Here is a 20,793-nt window from a genome sequence, read left to right on the forward strand (position 1 = left end):
ATTTTTAAAAGCTTAGAATTAGTTTTAAATACTCCAGTTGTCATTACCTGATTATGGGAATTTTACTTACTATTTTGTAAGAGAACTGATGTTTTTGTGGGTTTTAGTTTGAACAATCAGGTTTCCACCCATATTCCAAAAAAAATCTTATTAGGTTAATTGGTGACTCAACATTGTACTGGTATTGTAAGTATGGGTATGTTTAGGCTTATACCCTATGACAGAGTAATGTTCTTGTAGGGTTTGTTTCTGCCTTGTTCTCTGTCTTGCTTTGTCATGTTTCCTCAGTCACATCCTAAAAATATACTTTTTAGTTGAATTGGCAATTCTAAATTTGCCCATTATGATTAATTGTACATATGCATTAGTGTTCTCATCAGTAAACTGATTGTTGTCTTGATTCTGCTACCAGGAATGAGCTCCAGCTTTCTGACAATACTGTACAGCAATAGAGGAAAAAAGAACTGAATTGATGTATAGCTCTCCAGGAACATAAAAGTCAAAGAGGTAGGCACTGATGTTTGAGTGAAAAATAATCTTAAAAAGTCCAAACATTCACCTGTTTTATATTCTGTACCTGCTTTACTCTCAACAAGGTTATGGATTCTGTAAAATGATGTCTCAAATATACTATAGCAGAGTGACATTGGCTACGTTTCCCAGAGGTTTATTAAAAGCATGATGCTTAATTGTAATTGTGACATTTTGTTTAAAAGTATGTTTTATGACCAAAACTCTCAGGATTATTAGAGGAACACAGTTATAAAAATAGGCAAAATGAACCAAAAACAGCTGCTTAAATTGCCCTGTGTAAAAAGGTTATGTGCCCCTATATTCAAAAGCATTCCTTAGGTTGGGGTATTCTCTAAGATGCCATGCCCACTAGCTCAAATTAGCAACTAACAACTCATGGCCACAGATTACCCAAGAGTCCAAGGCAGTTTCTGGGCTATGTTTTCTTTAAGTTTAGAATTTTCTATTTGCCAATGTGAGGTTTTCACTTTATGCATGTATAGCCTCTTTTGAGATTGTTCAATCTCCTGCACTATCTTAATGCTACCTATAACCTTAGCAATCCCATGCCAGACCAAATGACAAATTGAGGAAAAACTGGATTTGTGCATTTCATCAGAATTTGTAGCTTTCTCAAGCAAATACTATAAGTATCATATGTCAAAGATGCAAATTCTAAAGTTGTTTACCTCCATTTCAGTTCTGCATAGAAATTTCACAGTTTTTCAGTGTTTGTAAGTTGTGTCAACCTTCAAAAAGAATGAATTCATTTCATGAGGCAGGATGTGCATGAGATCTTATAGATGTGGCAAAGCAAGCTTCAGTGTACTGGCGGAGTGGAGATTGACTTTAAGATAATGGTGAAAAAGCGACCTTAGTATTATTTAAATACATATCTTCAGAAAGACATTTATTTCACTTTTGTTTGATTTTTCTAATTCGATACTATGAGATAGTAAATATTATATAAAAGCTATTTTTTCATTTGTAAAAATTGGATATACAGTAATTGTTTTTAATGAGAATGTGTCTGTTAAAAAAAATGTTAGAAATGCCCAAAGGCAATTACTGCCAATTGATATCTTGCTGAAGTTTCTGAACAAATATTAAGGAAAGTAGCTGGTAAACACAATTGAGAAGCACAAGTATTAGAAGCTGGAATAGAAAGGGCATTTCCATAAACAATCAAAATGTGTAAAGATGAGAGGATTGTGTTTCACTAATATACTATTTTTTTATGAAGGCAGTGAAGACTTTCATAATTGGAAACTGTTTGACTTTGGTGCGCAGCTATTGTTTTAGATAAATTTCCCACTGAGAGGGTTGTGGTTCAGATGATAAGAAACAAAGTCAAAGTGCTGTCTTGGATAGAAGCTGTAGTAGAGACTAACAATTTAGGTTGTCTAGGTTGCACTAAATAATTTTAAGCAGATACATGGGCATTTTTCTAGCACTTTGGAGTATTGGTGAGCATTGATGTTCATGACAATTTATTTGATTCCCAGCTTCCCTAGTTTGAATGAATGTGGTTGTGTGATCAATAGGCACTTGATCCAGAGTTGTTTTCTTGTTTATACAGGGTGAGGCAGAAAGGATAGACGTTTTTTACAAAATTATTAATTTTTTCTTACAAAGAAATTTTTTCTAAATGCAAAATACGCCTTACTGAACGATTACTGAGGCCAAGTTCAGAAGAATGCTTCCGAGCAGATCAGCTTGGACTGCGCAGCATGGCTAGTCGTACGCTTTCCACATTTTTAGGGGTACGTGCCATTCGTGTAGCCCCCGACGGTCTTTTGTTCATTAGTGTACCTTGTGTACGAAGTGCTTTAACCCAACGTAGGATAGTGTTACGAGCGGGAACAGCTTTATACTTGTGGATATTGAAATGGCACTCACGCTGAACTGCTGTAATAGATTGGTTGTTCTTGACAAAACAGTCGTACGCAAAAACGCGGTGTTCTATTGTCCACGGCTCCATGGCTTCAACTAAAAAGAAAATAAAAAAATGCTAAGACTTCGCGAACCTAACGCCACCTACCGCACATCTGTCACTTCACCTAGTGGTGAGTTCTAGCCATTTCAAAGACGTCTGTCCTTTCTGCCTCACCCTGTACCAGTAAGGCCTAAGAATGGATGCAGAAACTCAGTAATTGAAAATCAGATTTATACAGTATTTGGATAGATTTCTTTAGAAATATCTGGATTCAGACTTCTCACATCTTGACTTTCAAAGACTTTTATTAGCTGTGTGCCCCTGAGAGGAAACTTAGTTTAAACCTATTTGTATTTAACGGCTGGCACTGGCAATAGTTGTCAGTTCCTTACAGTATTTAGTGAATTATACACTGCTCCACTGACAGACTGAGGAGATTGTTTCTCCCCCACACTATGTGACTCTTCAGTTCCACCCGGGAGTAAACATTAACATTATACAAAGTTATTGTCTGTTATACCTGCATTTTTATCACTCTTTAATATTGTTCTTTATGTATGCTGCTGCTGGAGTATGTGAATTTCCCCTTGAGATTAATAAAGTATCTATCTGTCAGTTTAGATCCTACCTCTCTGGCTGCACTCAGTTCATACAGCTTAAAACCTTCACTTCCCAACCCACCGCTGTTACTTTAGGTGTGGGTTCTTTTTATTATTTACTTCTTCCCCTTGGCAATATTTTCCGTAAATATAACATTAATTTTCACTGTTATTCTGATGACACCCAGCTCTACCTTGCTAGTAAACCCACCTCCTCTTTTCCACCACCTTCGCTTATTGACTGCATTGCTGAAATTAAATCCTGGTTCTCTTCGAATTTTCTTAAATTAAACAGTGACAAAACTGAGGTTCTCCTCATTGGTTCAAAATCATCATTATCCAAAACCAATAATCTTTCTCTTATTATTGATAACTCTGTTGTTTTCCCATCACCTCAGGTCAAGAGTCTGAGTGTCATCCTCAACAGTACTCTATCTTTCCAATCTCACATTAATAACATCACCCGGTCTGCTTACTTCCACCTACATAATATTAATCGCATTTGCCCCTCCCTCACTCCTCATACCACTGCCATTCTTGTTCACAGTCTTGTTACTTCTTGGCTGGACTACTGCAATTCACTCCTCTTTGGTCTCCCTAATAAATCTCTTCATAAGCTTCAGTTTGTCCAGAATTCTGCAGCATGCATCATTACTCAACTCTCATCTATTCACCATATTACTCCGGTCTTGCAGCAGCTCCATTGGCTCCCGATTAAGTTTCAAACTGATTTTAAGATTCTGCTCAGACTGCTATTAACATTTAAGGCCATTCATAACCTCGCCCCTCCATATCTGTCTGACCTCCTTCATGTTGCCATTCCCTCCCGTAACTTTAGATCCTCTTCCTCCATCCATCTGACTGTCCCTCTCGCCCGTCTAACCACCATGGGGAGCAGAGCATTCAGCCGTTTTGCTCCCAAGCACTGCAATTCATTACCTGCCGAGCTTAGAAATATCAAATCATATTCATCCTTCAAGTGTAAACCTAAAAGCATCTGTTTAAAATGGCTTTTTCTTTATGATTACAGTGGTTATGTTTGGTTTTAATTTTTATATTTTCTGATGTTTTAGTTGTTTATAATTGTGTCTTTTATTTATTTATTTATTGTTTGTTTGGTGTCCTTGAGTTTTCATAAAGGCGCCTTGTATAAATAAAATGTATTATCTATCTATCTATCTATCTATCTATCTATCTATCTATCTATCTATCTATCTATCTATCTATCTATCTATTTAAAGTACTAAAGAAATGGTATTTATTCAGGACTTCTGAAACAGGTATGTATAGTAATAAATCAATACAATACAGTAGTGTTCTTCTATAATTCTTCTCTTCTTCTGTATCTTCAGTTTCCTTCCTTTAATATTAATTTCTGAGAACATATACTGTGAAGTTTGGCAGCCCACTGTGAAAAACAAGTAAAGGGGGATGGGGTGTCAACTGCAGCAGAAAGTAACAACCTTCTTGATGTAGCAGGTTTCCTTTGGCTAGATGCCCACTAACGACAAGGCCCTGTTAAGAGAATTTAAGTGTTATTAGTTTTTAATGTGCAACCTCTGTCTTTACGAGAAGCATTGTGACGAGTGAGATCAGATCTATAGGGAGAGAAAATATCATGGAGCAACTTAGCATTTAAGAGAAAACAGAAAAGTTTGCATGAGCAGAGCACAGGTCTAACAGAAAATGGTTTGAATAACTTCAGTGCATTCTGCAGCTTTCATATTTTGGTGGCATCTTGTGTAAACACAATAAAAGGAGCCATAGTGAATGCAACAGGAAAGTGAAGAGCATGTTAAGCGCCCTGGGGCCTATCTGCCAGTCCAGTGTGTAACATACTTCCTACTTTGGCTGGCACAATACAAGTCTGTTGTTAATTTCTTATCTCTCAAATCCTGAATTTTTGTAAAATGATAACCAAAAGGACCGTTAAAAGTATGATGTGAATATGGAAAACTACAGCCCTCTTGTGGTAATTTATGACTATTACACATGTAGGATATCGGTGTGTTATTGGTATTAATTAAAATACAGTATGTCAATTTACTACATTTTGTTGGTTTTTATGCTGTCTCTTTAAAGAATGGAATTTTAAAAATTTCTGTAAATTGTAAATATCACCCATTATGATTTGAGTTTTCAGAATTCTGAAGTACTGATAAAATATGTCTTAAATTTAAAGTAAAAAATATTTTAATATACTGTTGATCATGTACAACAACAGACTCTATGGGCACATGTTAGACAGCATATATAAACTCTGCATTAGTTGGAGTAATTAAATATTTAGGGTTGTTAATGTAAAACTTTGCATCTTTAATGTCATTGGGTGCAAAAAGTATATCATAACTGTAACCTAGAGGTAGGGTTTTAGTTACAAGATGAAAAAATTAATTCCTTTTTTGAAATGACAGCTTTTTTCACATAATAGTTATAATATAAAATTATGTCAGACTTTTTAATTTTAGTAAGATTGTGTGACCAACAATAATGAAGTAAAAAACATTTAACTCATTATTAAAACAACATTTTTTTAAAAAGTGCCTCAGTTGCTTAAGGTGCATATTTTGTAATAGAGGTTTTATTTTTTCAAATTTAACTAAACATAATTTAAATCATGTACAAATGTAATTTGGCTTCACCTATCAACAGGAGTCATTGTGAATGGTATAAAAAGGAATCAGCTGTTTTTGTGGAATTTCCTTTAGTGTTTCTGGTTGAATCGCATAGATAAAATATTTGCTAATAAGAAACTAAAAAAACTGTCTGTGGAATCTTTTTGGGAAAAGGTTCAGATAAACAAAAGGACATTAAATAGGTAGGTATTACCAGCATTGAATATTTTAGAACATCTTTCAAAATTGATAGCCAGTCAAGAAGAAATGAGGAAAAGTTACTAAGTGACCGAGAGTAGGTAGAAAGAAGCTGTGGGAACTGATGATAGCCATTGGACACCCTCTGCATTTTACAACCCTTTTTATTTTTCACAAGTCTGATCTATGTTATAATGTGGCAAGAAAAAATATATTTCTCCTGCAAAGAAAACATATCTAGATGTACAAAGGCTATAAATGACATAGACATCCCCACCCACAATTACAGCAGCCCATGTGAGCAGAGAGCTGAAAAGACTTCGTGCCAGCAAAGCAGCGGGTCCAGATGGTGTATCACCACGAGTGCTGAAGGCCTGTGCGTTGGAACTGGGGAGTCCTCTACAGCGCATCTTCAACCTGAGCCTGGAACAGGGGAGAGTCCCAAGGCTTTGGAAAACATCTTGTATCACCCCTGTCCCAAAGGTATCACGTCCTAGTGAGCTGAATGACTTCCCATGTTGCTCTGACGTCACATCTGATGAAGACCATGGAGCGGCTGCTGCTTCACCACCTGAGGCCACAGGTCCGCCACCCCCTCGACCCTTTGCAGTTCACATACCAGGAGAAGGTGGGAGCGGAGGATGCCATCATCTATATGCTACACCGATCCCTCTCCCACCTGGACAGAGGCAGTGGTGCTGTAAGAATTTTGTTTTTGGACTTCTCTAGCGCCTTCAACACCATCCAACCTCTGCTCCTTAGAGACAAGCTGACTGAGATGGGAGTAGACTCACACCTGGTGGCATGCATTGTGGACTATCTTACAGACAGACCTCAATATGTGCGTCTTAGGAACTGCAGGTCTGACATTGTGTTCAGCAATACAGGGGCGCGCAGGGGACTGTACTTTCTCCGGTCCTGTTCAATCTATATACATCAGACTTCCAATATGACTCGGAGTCCCACACGTGCAAAAGTTCGCTGATGACACTGCTATTGTGGGCTGCATCAGGTGTGGGCAGGAGGAGGAGTACAGAAAGTTAATCAAAGACTTTGTTAAATGGTGCGACTCAAACCACTTACACCTTAACACCAGCAAGACCAAGGAGCTGGTGGTGGATTTTAGGAGGCCTAGGCCCCTCATGGACCCTGTGATCATCAGAGGTGACTGTGTGCAGAGGGTGCAGACCTATAAATATCTGGGAGTGCAGCTGGATGACAAATTGGACTGGACTGCCAATACTGATGCTCTATGTAAGAAAGGTCAGAGCAGACTATATTTTCTGAGAAGGTTGGCATCCTTCAACATCTGCAGTAAGATGCTGCAGATGTTCTACCAGACAGTTGTGGCAAGTGCCCTCTTCTACGCGGTGGTGTGCTGGGGTGGCAGCATAAAGATGAAAGACGCCTCACACCTGGACAAACTTGTTAAGAAGGCAGGCTGTATTGTAGGAGTAAAGTTGGACAGTTTAACATCTGTGGCAGAGCGACGGGCATTAAGCAAACTCCTGTCAATCATGAAGAATCCACTGCATCCACTGAACAGGATCATCTCCAGGCAGAGGAGTAGCTTCAGTGACAGACTTTTGTCACTGTCTTGCTCCACTGACAGACTGAGGAGATCGTTCCTCCCCCACACTATGCGACTCTTCAATTCCACCGGGGGGAGTAAATGCTAACATTAATTTTATTTTTATTTTTTCATTTTTTCATTTTTATTACTATTTAATTTAATATTGTTTCTTTGTATCAGTATACTGCTGCTGGATTATGTGAATTTCCCCTTGGGATTAATAAAGTATCTATCTATCTATCTATCTAATGTTATAAAATTTGAAAAAAGTTTAAAACAAGACATATGCATTCTCCTAATACTATCTGGAAAATATCTTACTGTCTAATGTGACTAGGGTAAGACTTAAAAATATGATTAACCCATCACTTATGGTCAAGCATGGTGCCTTGGGACTGCATCTCCTCTGAGATAACAGGGGATTTGGTTGGGATAGAGTTGCTGTCTTGTGTTTTGTGGTGGAAAGCTGATGTTAAAGAAGAACTTCACCTTTCAACAAGATAATACATTAATAGAAACGTTATGCTGTTTAAGTTGCAGAACAGTGTCACAGTCACAATTACTGTAGCATCACAGCTGTAGGGACCAGGACTTGAATCCAAGCCTGGTCCCAAGGTGAAATTTGCCTATTCTTTAAAGTCAATCACTTAAAAGCCTGTACAGCAGCTGTCCTTTTGCCACTTCGCGTCTCTGCTGCTCATTTTGTGAAGAGGGGAAGTTGAACGTACGCTAATCAGAAGTGGATGGGTCAGCTATTGGCTTTGTGCTGCTTCTTCCAAGTTGCCTGTTCTGCTTGTCGCTCTGCGAGTTCTGAAGGAGGAGGAGGAGTGAGTGTGCGTGTGTGTGTGTATTGGGGGGTGAGGACTGAACGCACGCTAAGGAGAAGTGCTCGGATCATCTGCTGGCTTTCTGCACCTGCTGCTGGAAAGCTGCGTTTTCTGCTTGTTCTTGTTTTAAGAGCACCTGAACTTTGTCTGCCAAAAGCATTCCAACAACTGCTAGGTTAGATGTCAGTGAACTTGTTTTAAATTGTTTGTAAGTAGGGCGTGATGTCCAAAAGTCACCATCTCACGGGTTTTGCTTCCTAAGGTTATAATGTCTAGTCTTGCGAGAGATGATCTGGTCTCGATCGCTTTGCTCAACCCATTCCACGGAGGCGTGCTATGCTCCTGCCATTTATCATTGTGAAGGGGGGAGCTGAATGCACACTTAAGGAGAAGTGGCTTTGCTAGCTTTGTGCTGCTTCTGCCAAGATGCTTGTTCTGCTTATCGCTCTGCGCGTCAATCATTTAAAAGCCTGTACAGCAGCTGTTCTTTTGTCTAACTGCCTTGTCTTGCGTGACATTAAAATGTTTTATAATAGAGAGATGCTACTCATATCTTTAGCCCGACATCCACATATCATATGTGTTTACAAAGTGTGTTTTAATAAGTTTACATGTGTTTAAAGCGTGTGGGATGGGTACTTTAAGGCTTAAATTATTACAAAAGTTTATTCATATGGTCTTTCTATATTGGATTTTCACCTGTCGCTGATGGGTCTGAAACGTAACTTCCGCGATAGGCAGGGGATTACTGTGATCTGTTCAAATTTACTACTCATCTCCTAAAAGATGCCATTATTTGTGAACCTTGGTAAAAAAGAAAAAAACAGAGCCTGGGGACTGTGGGAAATTGAGACTTAACTGTTCATAATAAAGGATATACTATATTGGTGGAAGTTTTGTTTGAAGCAAATATGAAGTATAAACTTCCCATAATGAAGGATATACATTGGGAATTCACCAAATAGGAAGAATTAAAATCAAAGGGAGCACATAATCACATCCAGTTTGGTTCAGAAAGCAAACCAGAGGCTACTGTTTAGGAATCTGTTAAAGAAGTTTAGAAAGTCACAGAGAGAAAAAATTGTTTTGCAGGACTGACTTTTGTCACTTGCAGTGGGCTGGCGCCCTGCTCAGCGTTTGTTTCCTGCCTTGCGCCCTGTGTTGCCTAGGATTGGCTCCAGCGGACCCCTGTGACCCTGTTGTTAGGATATAGCGGGTTGGATAATGGATGGATGAATGGACTTTTGTCACTGTGTAGTATGGGAGTGTCAATGCAAAGAACCAGTAGGAGACTGATATATGATGTGTGCTTCTACTAAAATCTTTGGCTTACTTGGATTTATAGACTTATTGTAATCTTTCATACTGAAATGTAAAACTTTCGAGAACTTAACCAACCCATCGCAGTCTGTTATGCCCTGTTCACTCTCCTTCAATCAGATTTCATGTAACTGTTATTCTTAGTACAATATTATAATGTCAAGTCAAATCATTTATAGGTGATAAAAATCAATTCTGTGTTTCAAAATGATACCAGGTGTTGCATTTTACCTTTTCATTTAATTTCTTGTAGTCATCTCTTTGACATCTTGTAAATCATTTTTGTAAAGCTGCATTCTATGTGTGAAGATTTGCTGCACAAGTAAATGTTGTTAATAATTTTTTGTTTTCTGCTAAAACCACTCATTCATAACAGACTCCCCTAAATTGAGCAGGTTAAATGTCTCCTCAGAAATTAACTTTAGTCCTCCACAGGAAACATTGGTCTATATTTTCCAAACCAACTGTAGTAAAGTTACAGGAATGCATCATACAGAAGGCATCCTTGCACTACTGAAAAATGTGTGATTTAGAATTTAAAATTTATGATTTGGAATATTTATGTAAATGCATTTCATGAGACAGTGAATCATGCTGGATGTTCTTCCCTGTTCCAAGACATTTTTAACAAAATTGCATCAACAAAGAAAAGTGTGTTGTTTATAAAGTTTAGTGAATTACCTTATTTGGCAATGTGAGGGGAAATGTTTCAGATTAGGGGTTAGGGTTAGGTGTGAAATTAATTACACTTTAAAAGTTTGAGAAGGTAAACATTCCATATTCCTTAAATCTACTGAAAAATTAGGACAATATATTAATTCAATGACTAACCCACTGGGCATTTAGAGTATAAAGTGGTGGCTAAGACATTATACAAAACCTTAGGGCAGGGGTGTCCAAACTACGGCCCGTGGGCCAACTGCAGCCTGTGGTCCATTTTTAATTGGCCCGCAGCAAATTCTAAAAATATAATGAAATATGGCCCACACACAAAACTTGTTCTTAGCTGTATTGTACTTCTTAGGTTTAACACAAGGCAAAGCTACTGTCTTGATGAAGGCAGCATCTTCACAAACAAGCGCAACCAAAGAACAATTTTGCTATGGGTGACCAAAAATGGCAGAACCAAAGAAACACACAATAGCAAGTGAATGCAAAATATTTCTTCCTAGAAGTCAAGGGCAAGTGTGTCTGTTTGATTTGCAATAAAACTATTGTAGTGATGAAAGAGTATAATGTGCGTCTACACTACAAAACCAAACATCCGAACTGGGGCCGAGCGAAAACAGAAAGTTAGGCAAATGGCAGCTAGTCTGCTAGCTCAACAACAGTATTTTTTCCATGCTAACAAAACACAAGAAAATGCCACATTAGCCAGTTACAAGGTAGCACAACTCACTGCCCAACACGGGAAACCTTTCTCAGATGTTGACTTCATAAAACAGTGCCTCAGTTAAGTCGCAGGAATAATGTGCCTGGAGAAAGTGCAGGAATTCAACAACGTTCATTTGTCCAGAAACGCAGTTGAGTGGCAAATTGGTGAGATTTGTCAGCTAACTTAAAACATCAAGTGTCAGATAAAGCTGGTACTTTTGATTTTTACTCGATTGCATGTGATAAGAGCACAGATGCCACAGACACCACACAGCTGTTGATTTTTTTGCGGGGAGTTGATGATAACTTTTACATTACAGAGGAACTACTTGATCTTTGGAGTCTAAAGAGAACAACAACGGATAAGGACATTTTTGAAACTGGGATTTGTGGTCAGGAGGGGCAGGTGAGGCTCTCATGAAAACTAAAAAAAAAAAAACTAATAATGATAACATAAAATAAATGTGTCCACTTATTTGTACTATAAATTTGTTTTCGGTATGATTCTGATGATTTTGATCATTTTTATTATCAAAATCGCTAAATTGCCGCATTTCCTGTTCAAATACAGGAGAGAAACAAAAGGTGCGGCAGCAACAAGCCTCACCTCACCTCGGACTGTGCTATCCCTCACACACTGGGTTGATGCACGCAATTGGTGCCTGCCTGTTGCCATTTCTTTTTATGTCGCCAATGTAAGGTTTGTAGACACGTTTACTATATACCCTGACTGTCCACAATCTCACTAATATCTTTAATGAAAGTGTATGACATATTTAGTCTTGCTGATCGGACATAAAACCGCAGTGAAAAGGCACAAGGTGAAGCAGACAGTACCGTGCTGCACTGAAGGGGGTGGATGTGAACCCAGTAGTTGCTTGTTACTGCTGTTCTTCTACTCGGAGGCTCTTGGCGCCAATAAGTTAGCAAAATCAGAAAGTCAAGTGCACTGCAGCAGTCTGTTTATAGTTGTGCTTGAAAGTTTTTTGAACCCTTTAGAATTTTCTGTATTTCTGCATAAATATGACCTAAAACATCATCAGATTTTCACTCAAGTCCTAAAAATAGATAAAGAGAAACCAGTTAAACAAATGAGACAAAAATATTATACTTGGTCATTTATTTATTGAGGAAAATGATTGAATATTACATATAGTATTGTGAGCCTTTGCTTTCAGTATCTGGTGTGAGAACCCCGCCAAACCCCCCATTGCAGCAATAACTGCAACTAAACGTTTCCAGTGACTTTGGATCATTCCTGCACACCGGCTTGGAGGAATTTTAGCCCATTCCTCCATACAGTACAGCTTCAACTCTGGGATGTTGGTGGGTTTCCTCACATTAACTGCTCACTTTAGGTCGTTCCACAACATTTCAATTTGGATTAAGGTCAGGAATTTGACTTGGCCATTCCAAAATATTAACTTCATTCTTCCTTAACCATTCTTTGGTAAAAACGACTTGTGTGCTTAGGGTTGTTGTCTTGCTGCATGACCCACCTTCTCTTGAGATTCAGTTCATGGACAGATGTCCTGACATTTTCCTTTAGAATTCTCTGATATAATTCAGAATTCATTGTTCCATCAATGAAGGCAAGCCGTCCTGGCCCAGATGCAGCAAAACAGGCCCAAACCATGATACTACCACCACCATGTTTCACAGATGGGATAAGGTTCTTATGCTGGAATGCAGTGTTTTCCTTCCTCCAAACATAACGGTTTTCATTTAAACCAAAAAGTTCTATTTTGGTCTCATCTGTCCACAAAACATTCTTCCAACAGCCTTCTGGTTTGTCCATGTGGTCTTTAGCAAACTGCAATGACGAGCAGCAATGTTTTTTTTGGAGAGCAGTGGCTTTCTCCTTGCAACCCTGCCATGCACACCATTGTTGTTCAGTGTTCTCCTGATGGTGGACTCATGAACATGAACATTAGCCAATGTGAGAGAGGCCTTCAGTTGCTTAGAAGTTACCCTGGGGTCCTTTGTGACCTAGCTGACTATTACACGCCTTGCTCTTGGAGTGATCTTTGTTGGTCGACCACTGCTGGGGAGGGTAACAATGGTCTTGAATTTCCTCCATTTGTACACAATCTGTCTGACTGTGGATTAGAGGAGTCCAAACTCTTTAGAGATGGTTTTGTAACCTTTTCATCATCAACTCATTTTCTGAGGTCCTTAGAAATCTCCTTTGTTCGGGCCATGATACACTTCCAAAAACATGTGTTGTGAAGAGCAGACTTTGATAGATCCCTGTTCTTTAAATAACACAGGGTGCCCACTGACCCCTGATTGTCATCCCATTGATTGAAAACACCTGACTCTAATTTCACCTTCAAACTAAGTGCTATTCCTAGAGGTTCACATACTTTTGCCACTCACAAGTATGTAATATTCGATCATTTTCCTCAATAAATAAATGACCAAGTATAATATTTTTGTCTCATTTGTTTAACTGGTTTCTCTTTATCTACTCTTTATCTACCCTATATTAGGGTTCACAAACTTTCAGTCACAACTGTATTTTTATTTTTTCTTCCAACTGACTACCAAAATGGAAGATTATATATCTAAGCTTAAAAATTTCTCAAAATTGGACTTTCAGGCTAATCAGGAAGTGATAAATAATGGAAGACCAATGCCGGAGCTAAAAGGTTTGCTTCAAACTAAGGGACAACTAAATTTTGACCTTAAATAAAATATTCTTTTGCTTTTCTTGTTATCCTTTTGTTGAACAGTCTTCGTTAAATTTGATTAAAGCCCCAGAATTAAAAGCTTTTAAAAACAACTAAATATTTAAATTAAGATCTAAATTGAAATCAGTTTTTATACACCACTCCATACTTTCATTTGTATTAAATGAGTATGAATTGTGGAATTGCAACTGTGAATTTAGAACACATTTAGGTGATGAGACGCCACGCAAAAAGAAAGATCAGTCTTTTCGGCTTAACATACATATGTGAGCAAACGTTTTCTCTGTTAAATCTGAACAGCAGATTGATAACCAAAATGACTGACAGCCATCTCTGTGATGTCCTTCGCATTTCAACCACCCAACTTACCTTTTTGTAATACAATAAATGAAAACTCATTAATGGAGAGTTGTTATGCTGTTTTTTCTTTAAGTATACAGTATTTAAGTATTAAGTATAATTTACCTATATTTGATAGATTTTGCTAGATTAATACACTTGAGGTGAGGAAATATACCTCACCTTAGTGAGTGGCCAAGCCCTTCATATATTTCTCTGTATGTGGCCCCCAGTGAAAAAAGTCCGGACACCCCTGCCTTAGAGGAATACCATGTTTTATGGTTTAAATATGCCAACATTGAAGCAGTCTTAGCATAAGTTGAACTTTTAAAACTTATCAGGATGGACCACTTTTATCCATGGGCCATTGTTGCATAACTCCATCTACTTCAATTCAGTTCTTTCTGCGAGTCTTTTCTTCACGTATTCAAGTTTTCTCTGAAAGTCCAAAGTCATATTACATTATCTAAAGAGATTGGTAGTGTATGTTAGGTGTCTGTCTGATATCCGATGATGGCTTGGTTCCTGCCTTGCTTTTTAGAATAGGCTCTGGGTCTTCTTATAATGGAAATATCATAAACTGATATTTTAACAGTTCTCCTGTCTTGATCTTGGTGGATCATTTGTATGGAAATTGTATGTTCTCAGTTTTACAAAAATCTTTTCCCATTCTATAAATGTGGTGCATAGGTGAATACCAGTTGTACAGTATGTTTACACTCTATACTTTGTGTTAGGGTAGTGGTCTAGATGATACTGAAATGGAATAACAGGAACATCTCAGAACATTAATCTGTATTGCTTAAAATGATCTGGTAAGTAAGATCTCTGGAAGCCATCTTGTCTCTATTTTAAAACTGCTCTGCAATATTCAAGGGTTGGTCTGGTTTCCTTTGCACTGTTTCTGAAAATAGGACCAGTGAATGAAACTCCAAAATGTAAAATGACCACAATCAAGTGAGCCTTTAAATAAAAAAAAAAATGAAAAATCTTCTGATGTCGACGTGCACTCCTGCAAACTTACCTCTATCCTTAGAAATCTCTTCAGCAGCAGCAATATCCCTCAGCCTGAACTGTTTTTGAAAAACTTAACATTTGAGTTTGAAAAATGAACAAATACATGAATGAGGGAGGCTAAACTCAAACATTCTCCTGTTTCATCAGTAGCAGGTTTTGATATACATAGAGAAGGATGGACACAATGACTATGAAGCTTCATCTTCTCACTGAATTTGTAATATTTTGTTAAATAAATGGATTCGACTCAGTGGCTATCATTGCTTCTCCCTGTCTGTGTTTTACGTAATTCCCTGTGTAGGTTTTCCTTTCCTTTATAGTCTGTTTTGTTTTTTTTTTCTCCCGCATCTCAGTGATACTTGGAATAAGTGAACAAATATCTATGTATACAGTTAGTTAGTCCTGTATAACATGGGCACTTCATCCAGGGCTTGCTTCTGCTGGCAAATAATGATGATAATATAAACATCAGAAAACCCTAAAACAGTTTTAAATTGGTTTAAAAAATTGATGGATGTTTTTATACAGGCATTAACTTTCTAATGAGCAGACTTCATTATGAATTAAGTGTGAATCAGTAGCACACTTTTTCTGTATTTTATAAATAAGCTACTTTTTAGAAAAAAGTGGACATTATTTCACACCATTGTTGCAGTGTATCATAAAGACATGGAGCTTTACTAATTCATTAAAATTTATACCAATTACATACAGTGGAACCACGGTTCACGAACGTCTCAGAACACGTACAAATCGGGTTACGACCAAAAAATGTTCGCCAGACTTTTGCATCTGTTCACGACCACACACTCGGTATAAGAACAAGCCAGTTTCCCTTTCAGTTTGTGCGCGCTGATGATTTCTGCACGTGTTCAGTCTCTCCCTGTACTGTACATTGTTCTCGGTGCATCATGCAGAGGGACTCTCCCTCAAAACTGTAACCTCCTCTCAACCCAACTTCCTCCTGTGGTATAGCGGGTCCACAGCTTCCGTCAAAAAGCCAGTTGTAATAAATAACTAAATAAATAAAGCCAGTGCAGGAGAGAGAGAGAGCGCAGGCTCGCGTGCTGCTGAGAGAGAAGAGAGAGAGAACAGGGAGCCTGGGTGTTTGTCTCAGTGTTATTCAATATTTTTACATTAGTTTTACATTAGTTTACCATTACACTATGCATTCTATGGTATAATTAACTATTTTTGTGCTTAAAAATCTTTAAAGAAAATATATTTACATACAGTTTGTATGGTCTGGAACGGATTAATTGTATTTACATAAAGTCCTATGGGGGAAATTACTTCGGGTCACGACCAAATCGGGTTAAGACCAGAGTTTTGGAACGAATTATGATCGTGAACCGAGGTTCCACTGTAATGGTGTTATTAGACAAGAAGAGTATCATAGGACACGTACTAACCTCTGATTCTGAAATTGTATAGGGGTAGCATTCATCATTAAAAGTGTGGCTACAACCTGACTTACAGTAAAAGCCTCAAAATACTGGTGGCATAATATTAATTGATCTTTCTGAAGACAAAAAAAAATGTAAAGGCTTTGTCAGGTTAAATTCAGAAGCTTTAAGAACATTTAAAAAGAAAGAGACATTTCTATCCATCTATTTTTTGAAGGAGTTTCTCCCAGTACAGGTTTGCCAGTCATCCCATCATGGGAGTAAAACAGAATTCAATTAGGGAGAAAACTTGGATGAACACAAAGAAATCCCACAAACTCCATACATAGTGAACTCAACCAAGGAACAGAACTGTCTTTGTGTCACTGGAAGTGAGCAGTGTTACCCTCTTGTGCTACCACTGAAGAACTTTTATCTTTATATAACTGAAATCAATTTTTGTCTAAATATTCATTCATAGCTTCATCAAAGCTGTTAGCTATAGGTCATAGTGTTGGAGTTACTAAATAATAATTGTATAGTGAAAGATAAACTTTAAAATGGAAGAAAATTAAACACTTTTGAAAAACTGACCTTTCACTGTTGATGTCAATGATCTCTGTCCTATACAATGCATGAATCACTTTCTGTTTGCAAAACAGGAAAAACATCTCAGACTGTCTGGAAATAGCTGGACAAGAGTTGATTAAGAAAGCCCCCAGGAGTTGAAGGAACTGTTTAAAGTGCAGCAGCAATACAGGTACAGCTAATTTACAGCAAATTCAAATTCAGCCCTAGATGTGGATTTCATTGTTCCTTTAATACTGTTTTTTAAAAGATACGAGCACAAATACAGCATTGGTAAATTTTATGATATCATATAAGGAATACACTTTTAACAAACACCTTGTTTTGTTTTATTAAGAGTTCAAAATTATCATTAACAATACTTTGCAATAGAGACTAGCTATAGTATAACTAGACCTTAATAAATGCTTTTTTGTATTACATAGCAGTAAGTGACTAATGGGTGTAATATAATATGCCCCTAAACACCTGTTCTAATATGTTACCAAAACTGTCTAGGTTTATCATGGTGGCACAATAATTAACAGTACAGTCTTTAATCGTTAACGACTTTCTCACTTTTTGTATGGAATTTGAATGCTTATGATTTTCTCTGATGCCTTGGCCAACACCTTTGACAATGATATTTATTTCCTTTTGATTTAGTATAGGCACAAAAGGTGTGATTGTTTCTGATCTTGCCATGCTTAAATGTTGTTCCTCAATTCCATTTAAAACACTCTGTACCAAACATTTTAATAAACACTAGTAATGTGTGCACTGGTTCACATACTGAATTTTTTTCATTCTGTTTACAGTAAACATATGGCTAAATACTTGAGATAAACGGTATGCTTCTTAGACCAACTTTCAAGCTTAAATTTGTCTATCCTGTTGGTTCAGTAATGGACCCATTTATTCTATTTCAGGACTAATTCTGATGACACTGGATGAAAGTCTGAAATAAACCTTAAAATAAGCATCAGTTCATCATAGAGCATGCTCACATATACAGTATACCCCATTTCACTTATTAAAGGACAAAGGCAATGTAAATACAGCATTACTAATACGGCTTTTGGATGCAGAGTTTTCGTGTAGCTCTGTGAGAAATCGGGGTTCAAACTCCAACCCAGGCACCATATGTGTGAATATCAAATCAAGTCAAACAGTGATTAATGTATTAGCACAGATATTTTTAGAAACACAAAACACTACTAGATTATGTTGGATGCAGAGAAAGTTAGGCAATGAGGAGAATTACACCATTGGCAGAGAAGTGAAAAAATGGTCTCTACTGAAACAAAGAATGTACAACTCTACAAACAGCATCTCAAAATAATGAACACAAACCCACTACTGCCTTGCACCCTAAGTGCAACTGAGTCATCATTCTACTTGTCAAATGAACTGCCAGCAGCATCAGCAAGTATACAAAATAAGTTAGGGAAATGAAACCAGGTGCCCACCAATGTAGTTTCAAATGATACCCAGTGCACATTCAAAGCTCAGTCGTTTAATATTTTGAACACAGCGAGTGACGGGAAACTGGCACTGTGAGGCACAATGACATGTTCTTATGAAAATGTTTTCTTATTCACAATGTTGCTATTCATATTTCGTCAGTATTTAAATGCACTACCAATGCAATTTAGTTTCACAATGACTTTACAAACAATGTAAAAGTTACATGTTATTTAACTTATCCTCCTCCAAAGTCTGTAAATTGTTTAAACACCAACATGAGCAAATACATACTTGTACAAGAAAAAATGTATTCCTTTGAAACACTTTGAGGTTAGATGATTAATATTTTCTGCTGCATTAAGAAGATACAGTACATTTCCATTAATGTGTTTATGTTGACTCCAGATTTAGTAAAACTAGATAGCAGAAAAAATGATAGCAGAATCATTGCTGTAACTCAGATCCCAGCACACAGTACATTTAATAAAGTTTTAGACAGATAACCCTGCTCCCTTCCTGTCCCCTAAAAGAAGGAAATAAGAAAACAAAAAGGAACTAAGGTATCAGCTGTAGTAATACACAGTCACACTGCAGAGTGGCAGAATGTTGGGCTGCCCTGACAACTTAGGCATTGCATAAGGACAAACCATGGCAGGTGCACTAGTTCAATAATTCACTGAAGGATGCACTCACTTTGGTGATACTAACTCTGTTGTCCACTTTTTTGGGATTTGGGAGGAAACCAGAGTACACAAAGAAAATGATGAGACATGATCGACATGGGATGGATGTGCAAACTCCCTACATCTGGGAGGCAATAATGCAAACAACTCTGCCATCATCTGGGCGTGGTATTTTTTTTTATATAAAAGAAAGTGTAATTTTACAAAATCAAAGGGAATGCTAGGTGTTTAAAAGAATGCATCTGGGCATAAACTGTATTTGGTGCAACCAGAGTAGGGGTATACTCAATAAATTATAAGCTGCACCTTTTTCAAGGAACACTTTAAAATATTTGACTTGTATGTTTCATTCCAATCACAGTTATAATTTAAAGTAAAAAGTTAACTTGAAATTTTGCCTATTCAAGTATGTAGACTGCTCTATGATATTAGCTAATGATAATAATATCTATATATATAAAAGTCAATGTGTGTATGTATGTATGTTCCAGCATCACTTCCGAATGGCTGGAGCGATTTTCATGAAACTTGGTACACATGTTTCTCATTGGTCTACTAAAAATACTGTAGGGTGAAGTCAACCCTAACGTCACCCCCTTCTGGGTAGGGTGGGGGGGATCTTGCCATCTTGCATGCATGTGATCATCCAGATGACACTTGGAACGACCACCAGAGGGCGAACTGGAGGCGACTGCCAGCATTCTTTATGTTTGAGCGCCACCGCACACCTGTTGCTTTTGAAATTAAATAGAGTTGGCCGGTTCCGAGCGTCATCTTGACGATAGCATACATGCAAGACCGCAAGACAAGTACATTAATGAGTCTTAATTGTTTGTTAATTTATTTTTATTTTTAAAGTTGTGTTTTATTTTAATTATATTTTTCTCAAACAATTAAAAAAAACACTTTATTTTTTTTCCTGGGCAATGCTGGGTGTTTCAGCTAGTTGGAAATAAAGGAAATAAATAACTGTTTCTGAAAGTAATCTTTTTTATTGTAATATTATGAAATCTAACCTCTTCACAAATGCTGACATCAACTAAGATGTCAGCTTGCTTCTCTTAGTTTATATGAGTTTGTAATGTCCAGTTTGGAATCTACAGTATAATATAGGTTGTTGGAACATTTAAATTCATTAGTCCTGACTGCTGTTGTTCAAAATCAGGTGTGAGTAACATTTGGTCCTGGAGGGCCACAGTGGCTCCAGGTTTTTGTTGCTTAATTGGAAAACATTTCTTGACAATAACAAATCACATTAAAATTTTTGGCTTGTTACTGTTTTAATTCTGCCATGTCAGGTTTTTCTTATACCACAGATTTGTTTTTCCTTTTTAAGGATATCATCCAAATGATTTGAAGCCTAAACTAAGTCAGTAATTTTTTTCTTTAGTTCCCTTCTTTTTTTTTCTTTAGTATTTTATGAAACCAAATAGTGCACAAAGAATACACACAGGAATAAATAGAAACATTTTAGATGAAAAACTGCTGGTTCATTTGCCATTTGCATCTTATTACTAATAAGGAGCCATTAAAAGCAATGACTGCAAGCAACGTCAAGCAATAAAACTAAAATAAGGCAGAAAAATGTCACTTGAGCAACAAGTGCTGTATCAGCAACAATTATCTTCTCATTAAGCAATTGGTTTGGAACAAAAAAACCTGCAGCCACTGCAACCCTCCTAGACCG

At 37.3% G+C, this 20,793-nt stretch overlaps 1 long non-coding RNA gene across 1 annotated transcript in view; it reads left to right on the forward strand.

The window, feature by feature from the left end:
* LOC120526120 overlaps window positions 1–20,793 on the forward strand; it is a 31,447-nt gene that overhangs the window by 8,784 nt on the left and 1,870 nt on the right. Inside the window, exons 2-3 of the long non-coding RNA XR_005633079.1 lie at window positions 413–507; window positions 17,052–17,149. This is a non-coding gene — a long non-coding RNA (uncharacterized LOC120526120). The remainder of the gene's footprint in view (window positions 1–412; window positions 508–17,051; window positions 17,150–20,793) is intronic.

Source organism: Polypterus senegalus, chromosome 3, assembly GCF_016835505.1.
Source record: "Polypterus senegalus isolate Bchr_013 chromosome 3, ASM1683550v1, whole genome shotgun sequence".
In the NCBI taxonomy this organism is placed as follows: domain Eukaryota; kingdom Metazoa; phylum Chordata; class Cladistia; order Polypteriformes; family Polypteridae; genus Polypterus; species Polypterus senegalus.